The 21,399-nt window shown below is 38.6% G+C and overlaps 1 protein-coding gene across 13 annotated transcripts in view; it reads right to left on the bottom strand.

Annotated features, from left to right (window-relative positions):
• The window catches only part of KANK1 (KN motif and ankyrin repeat domains 1), a 203,834-nt gene that overhangs the window by 112,314 nt on the left and 70,121 nt on the right, over positions 1–21,399 (bottom strand). For 12 of the 13 annotated variants that reach the window (XM_021064459.1, XM_021064463.1, XM_021064415.1 and 9 more), the window contains one exon: positions 20,009–20,134. The exons of the other annotated variant lie outside the window; for it this stretch is intronic. The gene's annotated coding sequence lies outside the window, so the exon portion shown is untranslated. The remainder of the gene's footprint in view (positions 1–20,008; positions 20,135–21,399) is intronic. 13 annotated transcript variants of the gene reach the window in all.

Consider the following 21,399-nt stretch of genomic DNA (forward strand, 5'->3'; position numbering starts at 1 on the left):
TAACAGTCTGTATCCAAAAAACCCAACCATCCCACTCCCTCTCCTTCCCCCCACCCCGCCCCGGGGAATCCCAAGTCTGCTCTCCTTGGGCATGATCTGTTTCTGCATGTTTTATTTTAAAATTTAAAAAATGCTATCTATATTATATATATAAATCATATATAATTTACATTGCAATCAATACTATATCAAGTCTGCTCTCCTTGGGCATGATCTGTTTCTGCATGTTTTATTTTAAAATTTAAAAAATGCTATCTATATTATATATATAAATCATATATAATTTACACTGCAATCAATACTATATGTAGTAGGAGATGGCTCCATGGGTTTTTCTCCCACTATGGTCTTTTAAAGAAGAAAACATGCTCATCTTAATTGATGAAATAGGTTGCATGGTGAAATCCAGCCCCAGAACACAGTGTGTGGCTGAGCTTGTCTAACCACCACCCACTAAGGGAAAGGAATCGGGACAAAGGGCCAGCATTCAACACAGACCTGGCGCTCCCCCACATGCCATCAAAAATATGGAAACAAGTTCATCCTGGAACCATTCTCTTTCCCATCTTGGTCACTGCCTAACCCATGCTAAAATCATTCTCAACAGGTACTCACCCACTTAGAGAAGCACACTGCACACCATTCTGGGTACAACGGCTTCCCTGCATATGCTGTTCATTTCATCATATTTCAAAAACACTAAGGAAGATTGAGTCACCAGGGAGGTCTCCTTTCCTAGCCCCTTCTTTGCCCTGTAGCTATGCTCAACATCACTAGCCTGGACCAATCTATTCACTCCTGGGTAAATGTGATAATGCAAAACAAAACAAAACAAAACAAACCAACCAGAATATTTTTATGGCATGTCATTTTTTGGTTTCCCCACCTCTTCAGCTGCAGGGAAGGTGTGTAGGGGTAGGAGTGTGTGTGTGTGTTTATTTATTCAATTTATTTATTTATGGTCTTTAACTTCTTTCTGCCTTTACCCAGACTGATCACCCTGCGTACCAGAGGAGGGCTTCTTTTGTTCTGTTCCACCTCTTTAAAACCCAGTGTAAACAAACAAACAAGCAAACAAAAAAACCAGTGTAGACATTTCCTCCTCCAGAAAGCTTTCTTCGATTCCCCCCACCAGTGATAAATGCGCCTTCCCTGTGCCTTCATAGTGCCCTATGCACAACTTCAAGGAGCACAGGGCACTATGTCGAGGTTTTATTTTTATTGTTGTCATTGTTTTGGTTCTTTCTTCAATTACTCCATTAGTTTCTTTGGAGTATGGAGTCTTCTATTTCTTTATTCCAGCATTAACCCATCTAGCACTTAATAATTACCTAAAAATCCTTGATCCATGCATGGATGAGCTAGAGTTTGCTTCTACATATGATGTTGACAAATATCCTATATTTTAGGAAAAACAGCCATACTTAAATGCCTCCCTTTCATCATTGGGAAATCAGATATTATCTCCCTCTTAAGATTGTCTAAGAGTTCCCATTGTGGCTCAGTGGGTTAAGAACTAGACACAGTGTCCATGAGGATGTGGGTTCAAATCCTGGCCTCACTCAGTGGGTTAAGGATCCAGCCAGCATTGTTGCAGCCTGCAGTGTAGGTTGCAGTGCGGCATGGATCCACTGCTGCTATGGCTCAGGCATAAGCTGGTAGCCGCACCTCTGATTAGACCCCTAGCCCAGGAACTTCCATATGTCACATGTGTGGCCCTAAAAATAAAAAAAAAAAAAAGATTGGTCTATAGAATCAGTGTTAGGGAAGATCAAAGATGACTGGCAAATAGGAGGAGTTAAGCCTCTAGCTGCATACTTCCTATATCTAGCATCTCTTTGAAAACATTTTTACCATACACTTGTAGTACATATGCTATTTTATGCATATTTAAGACACATTTCAACAACAAGATATCTTGTGGTAAAATGTATTTTAAGTTCTAGCAGATAGGCCTGATGTGCTCCAGCCACAAGATTCTGAAATTGCTTACTTCACTGCTTGGAGTTCAATGTTCCCAACTTTGCCATTCTTAACTGCTACTTATTCTTCAAGACCCCAAATCAAATGTCACTCCCCAGGCAGCTTTCCTTGATCACTCTAGACCCAAAGCATCCCTCATTCCTTCCATCTCCTTTAACACTTTCTTCCTCCTTCATCTCATTCACCACTGCATCTGATGTCACACATGGCTGTGAGTATATACGCAGATGAGCAATAACTACCACAAGAATGGCCCTTTCTAGATAGCCCTTGGTATTATAATAGAGACAAACTAGAAACAGACTGAATATCCAACATCAGGAGGACAGCTCAGCAAGAACCATGGCACATCAACACAATAGGATACTATGTTCCTAATAAAAAAGTAACCATTATATGACACCTGTCCATTCATGAAAACATTCATATGAAACAATGCTGTGTGGCCCAATTTTTTGAAAATTTCTGAATGCACATTTACAAGACAATTTTAAAGTTAATAAGCCTGATAATAATTCACTTTTTTTTTTTGGCTTACATTCATAGTATATCACATGACACCCATCTTAAATTCTCCCGCATTTAATACATAGCTAGAGTAGCCTCACTTCCTTAGAAATCATCAAAAAGCATCCCCAGTGACCAATGACTAGGAATCCTCTCTTTTTTTTTTTTTTTTTTTTTGTCTTTTTAGGGCCATACCTGTGGCATATGGAAGTTTCCAGGCCAGGGGTCAAATCAGAGCTGCAGCTGCTGGGCTATACCACAGGCACAGCAACATTGGATCCAAGCCGCATCTGCAACCAATGCTACAGCTCACGGCAATACCATATCCTTAACCCACCGAGTGAGGCTAGGGATCAAACCCGCATCCTCATGGATAACAGTTGGGTTCATAACCCACTGAGCTGCAACGGGAACTTCAGAATCCTCTTAAATGTTTTAACATTGCTTCAAGGCCAACTTTTCAACAATTTAGAAAAGCTTTATATGCCATTCCATACCTGTTGTGAAACCTATCTGAAACCATCAAATCAAATCACACAAAAAAGCTACCCCAAACCTGACCTCTGTACCTCTGGGTGTGTCAGAGCAAGGGATTCAGTGAGTAGGAGTGTTAGGCCAAACCCCAGAGAACAAACAAAACAAATGGGGAAGGATGAGAACCCAGAGGGTTGGGGGAGGGTTATCTGGAGCCCTTCCCTCCCAGGGCCAACAAGCAGCAAGGAGGGCAGGTCTCATTCTCCTTCACATAGCCCTGAACTCTTCACTGCACTGGGTCACTGAGTCCGAAGGTTCTAAAATAAGGGAATTCTAATTACCAGAGATGTCCCATGTCATAATGTATTTGACTTCAGTGAGTCAAACTCCAATGTGTTCTTGTGCCAATTCTTCCCAATTTTTAAGAAGGCTCTGCAAATGGCACATACTCAATTATCACAATCTTTTTCCTGCTATTTCATTTTCTAGTCTCTTCCTTAAGTGTCACTTATGATACAAGGTGGCAATAAGGTACTTCTTATGACCAATAAAAAACATACCAGGACTAGCTGCTTCTTACCAACATGGCAGTGTCTTCAACAGTTTGTTACTACAATGACAAGAACTTTCTCTGAAAGATTATGTGTCAGTGGGTGGTTCTGTTATCCACCTCAGGTGCAGGTACAGTAAACACAAAATGCTCTGACAATTAGTTTTCCATCTCTCAGTATACGTATCACTTACATGAAAGTCACATGATTGTTTTATACACAAACCCAACAGCTAGAGAGAGTCTTTTAGTGTGTAAGTTACTTGTGATTGCTGTGTTCACAACATCCTCCAATTCTTTTCTTAGCCTACGAAGGGACTACATAAGCTGGATAACTCCTTTACATCCCAAATCACCCACCCCAGCAAAACCCTTTTATATCTTAAGCCCAACACCTATGACCCCACTTGTCCAGAACCTATAAGGAGGGTTATTAATTATGAAAATCCATCCTCCTCCTTTGCTCAAGACTACCTTCTTCCAAAGGAAGATCTCATCAGAGCCCAGTATCAGATGCTCACATCTTAGCCATTTAGGAAAGGTAAATGTAAGCGGGGCTGGAGTTAGGGCTTTTGATTTATCCCAGATAAGTTCCCAACTGCATCACTCTGCCGGGCTTCCTGAATTCAAACTCCATACAACACTGCTGGGTGCAGGGTGAAGCCAGGGGCATTCGTACTAAAAGTCAAGACGGTCATAAATGATTCATGTTTACAGTCTACACACAGTCATGCTGAGTGCTTCATCTTCTCTGCCTTGCAGCCAACACTTTTCCAGTCTGAAGTCTGAAGTTTCCACTCATAGGAAAGCAAGAAAGCCTAAGAGAAAAGTTATATCCAGTTTCAAGAAAAGATGTGATGGTACCATCTGGGAGCAATATACCTTTCCTCATATCTAATATTTTATGTTTAGAAACCAAAGGCCTGATAATATCTAAACTAAAATAACAACAACAAAATACCACTAACATTAAAAAATCATTTAAAAACACTCTGAAGTATTTTAAATTTAAAAATACTTCCACAGAAAGGCAATCTCAAAGGCATTCTCATCTCTACCAACATGAGGATAGCCACAGTACATACTATGTGGAATGAGCAATTAACTCAAAATTCAGACAGTTCTCTGGTTATTAGCCATGCAAGCTTGAATAGGTCAATTAACCTGCCAAATACTGGGTTCTGTTTCTAAAAACTTAGGAGGTTTCTATTAGGATTAAATGATATGGAATCTGCAAACTGCCCAACACCATGTCCTGCACATAGTGCCCGTTCAGTGAATGATTACTACTAACTTCATTGTCATTATTTACTATGTCTCCAAGAAAGGGATGGAATAAAGAACTCAATCAGGAGTTCCTATTGTGGTGCAGTGGAAACAAATCCGACTAGGAACCACAAGGTTGTGGGTTCGATCCCTACCTTTGCTCAGTGGGTTAAGGATCCAGCATTGCCATGAGCTGTGGTGTAGGTCACAGACGCAGCTTGGATCTGGCATTGCTGTGGCTCTGGTGTAGGCCAGCAGCTACAGCTCGGATTGGACCCCTTAGCCTGGGAACCTCCATATGCTGCAGGTGCAGCCCTAGAAAAGACAAAAAAAAAAAAAAAAAAAAGCTACTTCAAGCTCTTCAAGATCACTTATCGCTGCAAAGATAATTTACACATTTAAATGTCAGAGTCAGCCAGGTGTATCCTCAAAACATTACAACACAAGGCTTTATTTATCAGCTAGGAATTATACCATACTATACCTAACCCCACTCCAAACTACCAGAAGTAGGAAGAATATGAAAATTTCTCACAAAATGCCCAAGTTAAGAGGAAAATATCTCTAAAAATACTCATCTTTTAAAATTCTGACATAAAGTTGCTTCTTACTGAAAAAGGAACAAGAGACCCTTTCTCCATATAAAAGAAACAGCTGGTAAACCACAAGAATGAGTTTTGAAATAAAGCAAAATACTTGGAAAGATCATTATTACTGTAGATGTTACAATTTGTAACCATTATAATTCCAGCCATCGCACACAAAACATGCCTTGAATTCATGCTTTGTTTGCACAGAAACTGTTGGGCAAAAGAGTTGAGATATATTAACAGAAACATAAAACATTTCAGAGGAAAAGGGGAGACACACTGGAATCTCATCTAGGCAAGATTTATTTTGCAGGAATTAAAAGCAGCAGTCCAAAGAAATGACACTGGATCTATACGGAAAAGAGGCCCTCAATGCTCATAGCTAATAAAAATATGTTATCAATGTCCTCTGTAAGACTTCATAAATAAAGTTATAAGGAAATAAATGATTTATCAAAAATTCTGTGCCCTGCAATAATCTAAACAAAAAATGAAATTATTTTATTATAGGATGATCAATCTAGACTTATACTGAGTAAAAATGCTCTAAAAGGAATACTTCAGGTAATAGTTATCTTCTGTAACTAACAGAGGACCAAAAGTTATTCTGATTACTATAAAACATGGAATGGGCTAAAAATGAGTCAAAAATCTGTGAAAGGTTATTAAAAGAATGTTAGGGATATCTGGATGCTAACACTAGCCTTTGAATGTGAAAGTATTTTTCCACAAAAAAGTTAACCCATTCCATTTATAATCAAAATACCTACTTGTCTATAAGTCTATGTGCACTGATTTCAACAACCCACCATTAAGTGGCCCTATCAAAATGTTTTTGCATTAAAATGGTTTACAACTCAGCAGTATCAAAAGTTGCAGGCCTGCTACACCCATACTCAGAGAGAAGAGTCCACATTAAAAAAACATACTTATATGTGGTTTTCAAGTTTTGAGTTTTTAAAATTTTTATTTTACAGTTTGGCCAAACTCATAGCATGTGCAAGTTCCTAGGCCAGGAATCAAATCTATGTCATAGCCTCGACCCAAGCTGCTGCTGTCATGATGCTAGATCCTTAACCTGCTGCACCACAAGAGAACTCCAAGCCAATTTTAAAACACCCCAGTTGCAATGTGCACACCTAATGCAGATACTGATTTCCAAACATCATTCCCCTATAAAAGGACCTAGGCTTCTTCAAGAAGTGATTGATTCCAGAGCTAGGAAAATATAAGATAAGCCTGGAATACCTGGAAATGTCACAAAGTAAAGAAGTGCTTGAAAAAGGTTAGGAACATGTGAAAAGAACATTAGAGCCAATCTGAAGGAAGACCCAATAGCCAAAGGTGGAACAATGTGAGCAGCAAAATGACAGTATTGGATTAGAACCCACAGAACAAAGTAACTGTTCATGAGTCCATACTGAGACACACATACACACACACACACACACACTTCCTTAAGTAAGAATTCCAGTCAATAAATAAGCATATAAGTAATAAATGAGACAAAAATCACTCGTAGGCAAATAGTATAATAATAATTATTGCAGGCAAGATCTACCGAGGGATGCTAAAATCAGTGAGTGAAAGTTTGTGGAGAAATAGGATATTTGCATAGTCTCAAAGTATTTCCCCCCAAGATATTTATTTATAAATCACAAAGGGAATAACAGTCACTTTATATTGACAAGAAATACTACCTGAATCAAATGATTAAGATTAGCATCATCAGTAATAGGATAAACCAGTTGTAAGAGAAATCATGTAACCACTCACTAAAAAACTGCATCACCACTCTAGTCATATTCCTCCCCAAAATGCATGTATAACCTCAAAGTAAATATCAGAAAACCACAAATTCAGTCACTGAACAAAATAACTGACCAGTATTGTTCAAAAGTAGCAAGGTCATAAAAGACAAGAAAAGACTGAAGAATTGTCACAATGTGTAGAACTCTAAACAGACAAAACAACTAAATGCAACGTGGATCCTGGAACAGGAAAAGGACAGTAGTGGAGAACTGAATAGAAACCTAATAAGATCTGTAGTTGAGCTAAAAGTATCATATAATTTATATTTCCTGATACTGATAAGAACAGTATGGTTACATAAGATGTTAAGATCAGGGGAATCTGGCTGAAGGGTATATATGAACTCTGTACTATCTTTTGCAACTTTTCTTCAAGTTTACAATTATTTCAAAATAAAAAGTTTAGAAAAATGGTTGGATAAAGAAAGCAATTGTGGATATCCTTATTCCTCACTTTCAGCTGGTGTTCTGTTCTTTGAGTATTTTATGAAAACACCTTTCTCTGCTTTATTTAGTTAACCAAGGACGAACATAGAAAGGTATGAGATGACACTCAGACACAAAGAATATCATAGTGACCACCCCCCTAAATGAATGTGGCCTGCTTTCTGGAGTTTAGGTAAACTTTCCAGTTAGTCCTGAACAAAACAAAGTCTTTAACTTTAGAACATGTTACCAAATACCCAAACCGGTCTTTCTTGGATGGTGCTAAACAAAAGAACACTGGGTGTTTACAGAATCTATCAACAAGCAAAAGATCTTTTGGCATAAAATCCAAAGCTATTTAAGAATGACTGGCAGCAGTGGGTGGGTGGGTGGGGGATAATGAAAGATCTCTTAGAGGTAGGATATACAAAGACAAGAGAGAGAAAAGTCCAAGAGGTGCCTGTGTGCTACTACTTGCTTCCTCAACCAACAACAGTAAGTGGAACCAATGAAGCATTTTGAAACACATTGTTTACATAGCTCACAAACATACCCAAAAGAATTTTATTACTTATATTCTATTTAGAGTAATACATTTGTTACTACCTTTCATAGAGATAAAAAGAGTTAGTCACACCCTTCTTTTCTCCTTTTTTCCCAAGCATTTTACTACTCATTGAGATGTTCTAAGATAATAGCGGGTATCACCTATGACCATTGTAAGCAGGAACATAAAAAGATCTCCTACTACCCACCAAAAGATAATAGGTGCACATTTTTTGCCTAAGCAATTTTACTTTCAAGATTTTAAAGACATGCTGATACAAGCATACATTGATGAAGGTACAGGATCATTAACTGTTGCAATGTTTATAACAGAAAAAAACTGAAGGTATACTAAATGCTCAATAAAAGAAAACTGTTAAAATAATACATTTGTAAAAAAGGGTACTCTGCAGAATTTAAGAGGAATAAGCTAAGATGAATAATTAAATAAAAATAAGCAATCTGTAATTATATAAATTATATAATCTATAATTAAATAAAAATAAGTTAAAATGCAGACAAAGTAAATGTTGAGTCTACCCAAAGGAAGAAAGTATATTTGTACATATATGTATAGAAAATAGATGGAAGGAAAAAAAAAAAAAAAGAAGTTCTCATGGTGGCTCAGTGGTTAACGACTCCAACTAGGTACCATGAGGTTGCAAGTTCAATCCCTGGCCTTGCTCAGTGGGTTGGGGATCCGGAGTTGCCATGAGCTGTGGTGTAGGTTGCAGATGCGGCTTGGATCCCACATTGCTATGGCTCTGGCGTAGGCCGGTGGCTGTAGCTCCAATTAGACCCCTAGCCTGGGAACCTCCAAATGACACAGGTGTGGCCCTAGGAAAAAAAAAAAAAAAAGACAAAAATATGTGGAAGGATATATGTCAGACTTAAGAGGAGCCATTCTAGGAAATATCTGGAGAGACAGTGGGGTTCTTAACTAATTTTAAAAAACCAGTAGAGATTTTTTTTAACTTTAAATTAAAAAAATAATAAAAATAATATATAAGCAGGTGTGTTTCTATACACCAAAAATGAATAATCTGAAAAAAAATCAAGAAATCAATTTGATTTATAACTGTATCCAAAGAATAAAATACCTAAGAATAAATTTAATGAAGACAAGACTTGTTGAAAACTACAAAACTTTGCTGAAAGAAATTACATAAGACCTAAATAAATGGAAAGACTACCATGTTCATGAATTAGACGACTTAACATTAAGATGCCAATACTACCCCAAATCAGCTATAGATTCAATGCAATCCCTACCAAAATTCCAACAGTTTTTATTTTGCAGAAATGGAAAAGCTGCTGCTTAAATTCATATGGAAATACAAGGGGGCACTAAACTATGAAGAAGGATACTGAAAAAACAAAGTTGGAAGACACATTTCCCAATGTCAAAACTTACTAAAAAGCTACAGCAATCAAAACAGTGTAGTACTAGCAAAGAGTAGACATAGAGATCAATAGAATAGAACTAAGGGTGCAGAAATAAATGCTCACATACATGATCAATTAACTATTAAAAAGAGTGCAAAGACCAGTGAGAGACAATCTCTTCAATAAATGGTGCTAGTACAACCAGATAGCCACATGTAAAGAATGCAATTGGACCCCAACCTTATACCATATGAAAAGTTAACTCAAGATGGATTAATGTACTAAATATAGAGACAAGAGCATAAAGTCCTTAGAAGAAAAGATAAGGGAAAATCTTCCTGTCTTTGGATTAGGAAGCAATGGATTCTTAGATGTGACACTAAAAGCATGTGCAACAAAAGCAAAAAGATCACTCAAACTTCATCAAAATCAAAATCAAAAACTTCTGTGGAAAGTACATTATCAAGAAGGTACCTAAAGAATAGGAAAAATATTTGCAAATCATAATCTGAAAAGGGTCTAATATCCAGAATATATAAAGGACTCTTACAACTCAACAACAACAAAAAAAGGTAAACAACACAATTTTAACTGGGCAAAAGACTTGACTAGATATTCCTCAAAAAAAATATGCAAATGGCCAATAAGCACATGAACAGATGGCCAACATCATTAGTTATTAGGGAAATGCAAATCAAAACCATGAAGAGGAGTTCCCGTCGTGGCGCAGTGGTTAACGAATCCGACTAGGAACCATGAGGTTGAGGGTTCGGTTCCTGCCCTTGCTCAGTGGGTTAACGATCCGGCGTTGCCATGAGCTGTGGTGTAGTTTGCAGACACGGCTCTGATCCCTTGTTGCTGTGGCTCTGGCGTAGGCCAGAGGCTACAGCTCCGATTGGACCCCTAGCCTGGGAACCTCCATATGCCGCGGGAGCAGCCCTAGAAATGGCAAAAAGACAAAAAAAAAAAAAAAAAAACCATGAAGAGATACCACTTCATACTCAGAAAAAGAAATACTCGCTTTTTTTTTTTTTAGGGAGAAAAGTGTTGGCAAAGATGTGGAAAAATCGGAAATGTTATGCATCGTTGGTGGGAATGTAAATGGTTCAGATGCTATGGAAAACAGTTTAGCAGTTTCTCAAAAAAGAATTACCATGTGATCCAGCATTCTATCTCTAGGTATATACCCAAACAATTGAAAACAGGGACTTAAGTACTTGTGCATCCATATCGACAGGAATTTTGTTCACAATAACCAAAAGGTGGGAAAAAATGTCTATCAGTGAATGAACAGACAAACAAATTGTGGCATATCCGTACAATAGTATGTTACTCAGCCATAAGATGGTATAATATGGATGAATCTCAAAAATATGCTAAGTGAAAAAAACCCAGACACACAAGATCACGTATTATTTGATTCCATTTATATGATATATCCAGAATCAGTGAATTAATAGAGACAGAAAGTATGTAAGTGGTTGCCAGGGGCAGTGAAAGGAAGGAATAGGGAGTTACCACATAATGTGTACAGAGTTTTCTGAAATGTTTTGGAACTAGAAAAGGTGGCTACTGCACAACACCACGAATGTAATAAATGCCACTGAATTGCTCATTTTTATTTTATTTTTTGCTTCTTAGGGCTGCACCTGCGGCATATGGAAGTTCCCAGGCTAGGGGTCCAATCAGAGCTGCAGCTGCCAGCCTACACCACAGCTCACAGCAATGCCAGATCCCTGATCCACTTTGTGAGGCCAGGGATCAAGCCTGTATTCTCATGGATACTAGTCAGATTCGTTTCCACCGTGCCACAGCGGGAACTCCTGAATTGCTCATTTTTAAATTATTCATTTTTTTGTTGTGGGAGTTTCATCTCATTAACAATAAAACAATTGAAAAAATAATATAGGTTAAGACTAAAACACTAATCACCATGAGTTACTTTATCATAGAATAGTAAGGACATAGAAAAGTGAAAACTGTGAGTGGATGGGCATGTTCTGCATCCAGATGCCTCTGTGTAGAAGATGGTAGATAGAAGACTGTTACCAGGGGAAAAGAAAACACACTAAAAACCAGAGACTGTAAGTAAGCACTGTCCCAGGGGCAGCAAAATGATCCTCTGCTGAGACACAGGCTGGTTCAGATTAGGATAAGGGCTCAGAGAACCAAAGGCCCCTCCTGCCTTTAGTCTCCTTTGTCTCCAATCTATCTTCTGTGATGGACATCTAAGGAAGCTTCACACCCTCCTGTACAGGTGAGGACACTTGAACCATGGCTCATACATAGGACCCTGGGTAGGAATCTGGAAAAGACTGACTGGTTTGGTATAAAAGCTGCTTGTCAGAAAAAAAAAAAAAAAAAAAGAGTTCCTATCATAGCTCAGTGGAAACGAACCTGAGTAGCATCCATGAGGATGCAGGTTTGATCCCTGGCCTCGCTTGATGGGTTAAGGATCCAGAGTTGCTGTGAGCTGTGGTGTAGGTGGCAGACTCGGCTCAGATCTGGTGTTGCTGTGGCTGGCAGCTACAGCTCCGATTTGACCCCTAGCTTGGGAATCTCCATAGCTGAGAGTGCAGCCCTAAAAAGCCAAAAACAAAAACAAAACAAAACAAAACTAAAAAAAGCTTCTTGTTACCATTTTAACAAGCTTTAAAAATTAGCATTTCTCCTATCCTCTCAGCACAATTTTTCTCCTTTAATCTATTTGGAAGCATTCCCTAAGCAGCAGTACAATCACTTAGCAGTTGATTCTTTGGTTTCTGTTCCTTTTTTTTTTTTTTTTTTTTTTTGGCCATGCCCACAGTTGGGGATTGACCCTGCGCCACAGCAGTGACAATGCCAGGTGCTTAAATGCTAGGCCACCAGGGAACTCCCTGGTTCTTATTCTTTTTTTTTAATGAGAAGTTGGGGATTAGGGATGCTCCTGAAAAGGCATGAAGGTATCTCTTTCAGAGTGCTTTCAGGGCAATAGACATTCATATCAGAAAAAGCATTATTCTTTTAGCTACTTGTTTTCTGGGTCACATAAATTAACTCTTAGTTAATCTTTCTCAATAGGCACCAACAATTGCATTTTACTTTAAGCTATTCCTTTGTCCATTTCATTGTTATGATTGGGAAACAAGAGAACCTCAAATCAAACGCAGCTTTCCAAAACTCTTAAAATTAAACTATTTCTATAACAAGAAAGAGTGATATGAAGAACTTTATATCTTTATTTGTTAATTCTCTTGATTGGAATAAACAGATCATCATCCATACAAAGTTGCTAAATCAAAAGAATTTCTTTTATATGTTAGAGGAGGCTGGAATAAGAGTGACAGGGAATCCTAATTCTCCAGATTTTTATGTTCGCTTCTTTCAAAATTTTCCTCATTTTAAATGTCAATATTAACATCGCTGATGGCATTTTTAAAGTTCTAGAAACTAAAAGTTAAAATCCCATTCAATATATTTGAATATTCAAAAATATCTACACTTGTAGATTTGACTTAATGCTCTACTTCATTTCACTGAATCTTAAGATCTTTTATAAAATATACACAATTCCAAGCTTATTAACAATTTAAGATTTTAAAGTGATTCTGCTTCTCTTGAATCCTTGGCAGGGCTAGTCCTATCATTTCATCAAGAGTTCTTGAAATGAGAACTCTATCTTAGGGTGGAGGATTTAGAGACTTACAAAGTCAAAAAGAAATCATAACTCCTACATTTTTAATCATCCATCCTCCTGGGGTATGATTTACCCCAATAATTCCCACAAGAAAATGAAGAAAGTTTTGAAGAACGAGTTATTCTCAATGTAAATCTCCAGTCAGCCTCTGTCAATCATTTTAGCCTTTCCCCCTGGTTAGCCTTTCTCCAACTCCTGCCAGAAAACTACACTACGATTTAATTGCTTTGTGACTTCACATTTTATTAAGAGGCAGAAAAACATAAAGAGCTAAAACAAGGAGATAAGCCCATTGCCATAAATTGTCCCCTTAAGCAATGAAACTTGCCTCTCTAGTGTAATAAGGTGGGCACTGCAGAAAAACCCCGATGGGTGCAATTCTGCATAAGTCCAGAGCCCCCATCACTTTCAGAAACCCTTACAGTTCTCTGGATTGCAGTGCCATAGATCAGAACCTGGGGCAGTGAATGGCATGCTCTCGAATGCCAGTGTGAAGGGCAGAACCTGGTGAGTCACTCTGCTTTGCACCTTAGTCCACCCCACATTTCAAATTTATCTTCTATTCTCATGGACCAAAAAAAAAAAAAAGGCAAAAGAGAATGACAGGAGACAGAGAGAAAGTTGCAAAAAATTCTGTAACCTGATAGTACCCCATCTACCACCCTGTTTCCCTGGAAATCAAACTAATTGTTATATATAACCCAGTGAAACACTTCACTAAAATGTTCACCCTCATGAACTTGGAAGGATTTTCTCCTTTCCTACTCTGATGCTTCCCTTATAAGTTCCCATTCTTTCTTCTGTAGTGAGATGGAAATCATTATTCCTGAATGTGCCCAAGCCCCTGCCCTCTGGAAGATTACATTAAGTGATTCCCACAAACTAAGCAGGGCTTGATGTTCAAAGTCCTGGGAAAATATCAACCAGTAACTTCTCTAAGATGCTGCCAGCCAGAAAACAAAGGCTTCAAGTGTTCTTTAAAGCCCACTGATGGGTATAAGCAAGTGAGTTTAAAACACCATTTGGAAAAAGCATTCAAATATTTGAGTGTGTTGGGAGGGTGGGGCAAAAAAGGCTAATATAATTATTAAACATAAAGAAATTTGAAAGGATATACAATAAAGTCAATGGTGGTTGTTTTAAGGTATAGGATCAGAAGAGTGGGATGCAAGAGTCAATCTTTTCTGTATACATGTTTCATGACATGAATATGTGAAAATGGATGTATTATTTTTGTAATTAATTTAAAAGCTAAAATATGGAGAAGAATGATGATTAATTTTCCCAAACCAAAAATCAGAATACATGTTATACAAAGCATTTTCAGCCCTCATTAAATGCAAGAGGGAGTTATGGAAAAGTAATTTAGTCATTGAAAAGTTGAAGTTTTCAGATTTCAATAGTTCCCCCCACCCGTAAAGGCAGACACAATATCTAAAGCATCATTGACAAAATTGCTAGCAGGTTTCCTAACATTAGCTATTGAATAAATAGAACAAGTCCCTGAATTGCCCCACATGTATGTATGTGTGTTCATGCATACACACACACACGTGTGTGTGAACAAGCCCATGTTCCAAGCAAAGAAACAAAACTCATCATGTCTTCCTTCCTCCTGGAAGCTCAGCCAGCTGTGGTAGGTGATCCCAGGAACATCTTCCCCGGTACTGCACCAGCACCATCATGAGGAATGTGGCTCAATCAGTGAACAGTTTCTGCATTTATGTTTTGCAAAAGAACTACCCAAGGAGAGAACAACAAACAAAAGAAACTGAAACAACCGCAGAGTCCCTAAGGGACTGTAATTTGGGTTGGAGCTCTCTTTAAAAGAATTACAAAAAGTGTAACTGACTACTCATTTGGGAAAAAAATTTTCATTCATATCTCAAATCATACTTGCAACTATGTCTCATACAGATGAAGTATTCTAAAATGTGAAACAAAGCTATAAAACTACCATAAGAAAATAAAGGTAGATTTCTATGCAATCTTGTTAGAGATGTTGCTATTCATTCTACAAACACTGCGCGAAGTGTTAGCGACCTAGCTATAGACCACACAGGCATAATCCCTGTCCCTACAAGGTAGAGAAGGAAACAGGGAAAAAAAAAAAAATAATTGCATATTCATACATGCTCAAAGGGGAAAAAAACCCTAGGATTATGAGATAGACACTAATAGAGGGAAAAAAACCAATGTTGGACAGGAAGGCACTCTGAGATGAAATCTAAGGTAAAGCTGAAGGGTTAGGACCATGATAACAGCTCACCACTCACATGTACTCTCTGAATAGCATAGCACTCCAAGAACTATGCATGAACAACAATCCTCTCAACAACCCGAATTAGGTATTGTTATAATGTTGGTTTCCATGTTACAGGTGAAGAAGTGAAGTAACTTGCCCAAGGACACACAACTAGTGAAGAAGGAAGCCAGGTGGACACAAGCAGCTCGCTCAGAGCTCTCTCTAGGGAACTGGCTCTCTGAATAAGGAGTCCACTTATAAGAAGGGCATATGAGCATATGTGTGCGTGTGTGTGAGCAAGCACATGTTCAAGCAAAGGAACAAGCACCTGCAGAATCCTGGGAGCAGGAAAGAAGTTGACATGTTCCATGAATTGAAAGGTAGCCAGTGAGGCTGGAACATAGTGTTCTGTGGAACAGAGGTGAGGCTGGAGAGTAGGCAAAGCCGGACTGTGCTGGGCCTTGCATGCCGTGGTAAGGAAGATGCCATGACTGGCTTAGGCAAAGGTGTGCCAACTTGTGATTATACTTCAAAGAGATCACTCTGCTATGTAAAGAAGAGACTTTGGGGAAATAATACCAAGGCATTCCTGCTTCCTAGTTAGTCCATGTGGAACAACAGAATAAAGATTCGACCACCTAAAATTAAATACTTACTTACTTTTAAAAATACTCTACAAAATTCAAAGGAAAGGGACATAAATATCTATAATATTTTTATAACACAAGATAGTTTATAGCAAAAACACTCTTGCAAATCAGTAACAAAAGCAAATGTCCCTTTGGAGAAATGGGGAAAGAATATGAACAGAATATTCACAAAGGAAGATAAACAAATGGCTTATAAACATATGATAAATGTTCATTTGTGCATAAAACTGAACAGCCTTTTTTAATTCTATGCTCTAATGTCAAGAGTGTGGGAAAAGAAAACATTTGCATACTGTCAGGGGGACTGTAAATTGGTTGTTTTTCAAGTAATACAGATTGAAAACCTCTTTCTGATTTTTATATTAAGAATAATTAAGAGTAGCCCCAAAATAATAGTTAAGAGGATATGCATGGACATACATGTCTAGAGGGAGATTTGTTAAGTACATACATTGCTAAACTAGACTCACTATCTACCTTTAATCATTATGCAGCAATGACACACAAGGAGAGGTTTACAATGTATCAACTGAAAAAAGTAGATTATATTTAAAAATCTTATTTAAGCATATAAACATAGGAAAACCTCCGGAAGAATATTAGCAGTGATGTGTAAAGGAGGTCATAGATAGGAGATCAGCGTAGACTGGATTTGAAAAAGAACAGTTTGGTAGGAGTTCCCATCATGTCTCAGTGGTTAATGAATCTGACTAGCATCCAGGAGAACACAGGTTCAATCCCTGGCCTTGCTCAGTGGGTTAAGGATCCAGTGTTGCTGGGAGCTGTGGTGTAGGAAACAGATGCAACTTGGATTCAGCGTTGCTGTGGCTGTGGCATGCACCGGCAGCTACAGCTCTGATTCGACCCATAGCCTGGGAACCTCCATATGCCGTAGGTATGATCCTAAAGCAAAAAAAAAAAAAAAAAAAAAAAGAAGAAAAAAAGAAAATGGCTTGATAGAAAGTGACTACTTGGGAGACATCTATCTCATCTAACTCCTCATTTCACACATTAAGAAACCATCGAATCTCCCTACTTCACCTACCTGATTTGATGGTGAGCACAGTCCTTAACAAAGGTTTCTAGAACCAAAAACTGAACTAGTGCTTCTTGTTTCTCCGCCGATTAACACACCTGACACCACCAACAAGTGTGTATACATGTTATCACTGTGGCCTTAACTTCTGAGCAAGGGTAACCCAGGACTAGAGCACAGCCTGGCAGCCACTGTGGTATTTGGAAACAAGATGATTATTGTAGAGTGTGATTTCTTCTCATTCCACAGGCAACATAGGGATTTCCCTTTCCTAATGTTACCCTTAACTTCCTTTCCTCCTCTCCCCTCGATGCAAAGATGGAGCACCCTCTCTCCATCTCCTCAGCCAGCCCTATGGGTTCTACAGTCCTGGACCCTTCAGTTGCCCCTCTCTTTCTGATCTCACTCCCTCTTCCCTTCTAGCCACCTCCCCACTGGGTCCCTGCCTTCCTGTCAATATGTCCAAGTTCTTATCCCAACTCTGCTGCCTTCTCCCAGACAGAACCCTCTTTGCTCCTACCTGTACCTTCCTTTCCACACCTGGGTATCTATACCTGTGCCTATCATTATGTCATGAAGCATCAAGAGCAAGGATTTGTACTCAGAAGGTCTAGACTACACAGCTCTCCACTGACCAGGTCCACGACTTTCAGGGAACAAGTCACTTCATTCCAAGTGAATTTCCTCCTCCATGAAACGAGGTTAATAATATCTGCTCCACCTCCCTCATAGCTCTACTGTTAGGATCAAGTGAGATAATGTGTGTGAGAGTGCTCTGTGAGGCTACGAAATACTTTAACATTCTAATTATTCCTGTTTCTACTCTCCCCTCAGTATCCTGACCTCACAGCACCAAATGAGGCGGGGAAGGTTGTTCATGACATTCAGGCTGTTAACATGTCAGATCACAATGTCAGCACCAGTAGTTTCTTCTGTGAGTTACTAATTTGGAATTAATCAGATTTAATTTATAAGTACAGTTGACCCTTGAACTCTGGGGAAGTGAGGGGTACCAACCTTCTATGCAGTTGAAAATCTATAGTTGGCCAGTATCCAGGGTTCTGTGTCCACAGATTGAACCAGCCACAGGTGGTGTAGAAATGTACTATTTACTATTGAAAACAATCTGTGTATAAGTGGACTGGTGCAGTTCAAACCCATGTTGTTCAAGGCTCAACTGCATATAACCTAAGGTTTTTTAATTATATGAGCATGGACTTCTGGAAGACAATAGAAGTAGCCAATAATTATTAAGCACATCATGCATTTGTTCTAAAATACGTTACATCAACTATCACCTAGCACCATCTACAGGAAAGGCTTTATTATTATTTCCATTTTAATGATGGGGAAACTGAGGCAGAGCAGCACTGCCATAATTGAACACAGGCATCTAGCTCAAGAGCCCATGCTCTTACCCACTGTCCTGCAATTCCTTTAGTGACAAAGTGATGTCTACAGTGGAGAGAGAGAAACCGGTCAGAGGCTGTGGCTCTAAGGATTAGAGGCAAGAAGATGGACGTGATAAAGGACACCTGGAATTTTTTAAAAGACCAAAAAAAGTATCCATTTGCCAACTCCTAACACTGAAGGCTTAAGGTCATCAGGCATTTCTATATATTGCTAGTGGGAATATCAACTGGCACAACCTTTTGAGAAGGCAATTAGCAGAGTGCATCAAAAACTTGAAGGAGACATTCCCCTACTGTGGCTGACTCAGCATTGCCACATGCAGCAAACCACCCTAGGGAGATAATCACAGGTGTGCACGAAAGATGTTATTACAATGTTGTTTCTAAAACTAAAATAAAAACCGATAAATGCCCAACAAAATAAAGAGACAGTGTAGAGAAACCACTGTATACCCATATAAATGAATACCACGCATTTATTATAAATGATGCTGCAGTAAAAAAGGAGTAAGTGCTTTGTCAAGGAAAAGATGTATGTTAAAAAGCCTACTGGGAGTTCCCGCGTGGCTCAACAGGTTAAGGATCTGTTGTTGTGACGGCTGTGGCTCAGGTTCACCCCTGGTCCAGGAATTTCCTCAGGCCGAGGGTGCGGCCAAAAAAAACTTATTGGTATGGGCTTTGGCATGGGACTGGTTCAAGTTTTGAGTGGGTTTACCAGCTGATGAGCCTGGGTGAGATATTTAATTTTTCTGAGCTTCAATTTTCTTATGTACAGATGGGGATAAGAAAAGCACCAACCTCACAGGACTGTGAGAATTAGTAAATTAGTGTATGTAAAGTGCTTGGTACAGAGTCTGGCGAAGAACAAGCACATCATAAATGTTTCTTGTTTGCAAAAATCTAGCAAGTTAACACAAACAACACATGCACACCCCATTACAAATATCTGTAAAACAAATATTACAATTATATAGCAAAATTTTAATACTGGTTATCTCTGAAAGTGGAATAACAGATTTTTTCTTTCAAATTTTCTTTATTTTCTAAATTTTCTTTATTTGAATAAAGCCAGCAATATATTAAAATTTAAGTATCTTCATTTTTTCAAGTAGCTTTAATAATAAATACTCCTTTCAACCTATTAAGTTTCTCTACTATAATCCAGTCTGTGCATATTGTGTTTAAGGAAATGGGGTACTTTTATTGATTTAATCTGAAGAGTAATGCATTTTCCCCTTTATTCTTCAAGAGTCAAACAGCTTGCTCATATTTCATGACCTAAGAGTCTTTCCTGCACTCATATATTTTCAGATTAAGAGCACTCTGAAGGGATTATTAGAGCATCAAAGGTAGAGGAAAAGAGTAGATTAATGTCTCTTAAAAAGCAAAGTTAAAGAAGACAGACATGATAACTTCATGATAGTTGTATGGGGGGAAAAGTATACCTTACCTCAAGTATGTAAGGTCAGAAATTACTGTAATAAATATTTCAACTCCTTGGATGATTTCCTAGTGTGGTTAAAAGATGGAAGTAATTCAATAGTTCAGCAGTCCATCCAGTATAGTGACAATCATTCTGAAAGAAAAAAAGAGTCTCATGAGGGAAATGTGATGGGGCAATACTCCTTTCCAGCAGGAGAGGGGAATCAATTATTAGAGACAGCTAAACAGTTTGAAATCAAAGTATGGTTAAGGGGTGGAAGGGGCAGGCCCGAATAAAAAAGAACCTAGGATATCATGCAAATATGAGTCTCCTCTGCTTTGGTAACAGCTAGTGGTTAACATATGGAGTATCTCACCATCAGCTGAAAGAAAAGGACTAGTTTCCTCACAGCCCTTCCTTCCCCTCCACTTCCATCACTGCTCATTATGTTTCTGTCATTATGTACACAGCTCAGCTCATGAAGACCATCAATTTTTATATTTTGATATCATTTTCATTTCAGAATCAGACCTGCCCACAAGAAATACATGGCCTTTCTCTTTAACTCCACTGAGGGTTTTCTCTGTGAATGGCACTTCTTCTGGATTAAAACTTTGGGACTGTTTGCACCTCCTCCCTCTTCATCACTAACAATATCAAGATCAGTCCACCACCATTTGCCCTGAATGTCCTACTGCTCTCAACCTTTTTTCACTCCCATGCCTCCAACTAGTACCAAATTCTTTGACACTGAACCTGTTTGTAACAGCATTCTCTACCCTGGCCTCTCTTCCTATCCACTCACTGGTCACTTCCTATCCACTCTGTCTTGCAGAGCAATTGCTTTCACCTGTTACCTGGGTAACTTGCACAGTCCCCTGTCTCCTTGGTTTCAGTTTCCTTGACTGTAAAATACAGAATTGATTTCAGTGTTCTCTCTCCATCCTCGTTGTGCTTTGAAGTCAGATGCCCCTGGGCTTGAATCCTGGTTCTGACACACTACAGAACTCATACAAATTGTATTTCCTCAGAGCTCATTTGTCATTTATAAAATGGGAATAATATTATCTGCCTCTAAGGTTGCTGTAAGAATAAGAATGATGAGATCTTGCGCCTAACATACAGCGTGTACAACTAATATTAGTCATCCCCATCCTACCATAAGGGATAACGTCAACTCTGAAGTTGCCTTCCAAATCTAGCATTCTCCTCTATCCGTAACCATGGTGGTAACACATTTCTCTTCTATCAAATACAACCTCCTTTGCCGACTCTCAGGTTCTTCCACAATCTAGCTCTACTTTATCTTATCTTCCTCTAGCTTCTAACAAACACCTCCTGTCTTAGGTAAGTCTAATCTGTCTCAAAGAACACATACTCCTCCACCCTGCTCTTGCAACTCTCATTCCCTATGCAAT

This window comes from Sus scrofa, chromosome 1, assembly GCF_000003025.6.
Source record: "Sus scrofa isolate TJ Tabasco breed Duroc chromosome 1, Sscrofa11.1, whole genome shotgun sequence".
NCBI lineage: Eukaryota > Metazoa > Chordata > Mammalia > Artiodactyla > Suidae > Sus > Sus scrofa.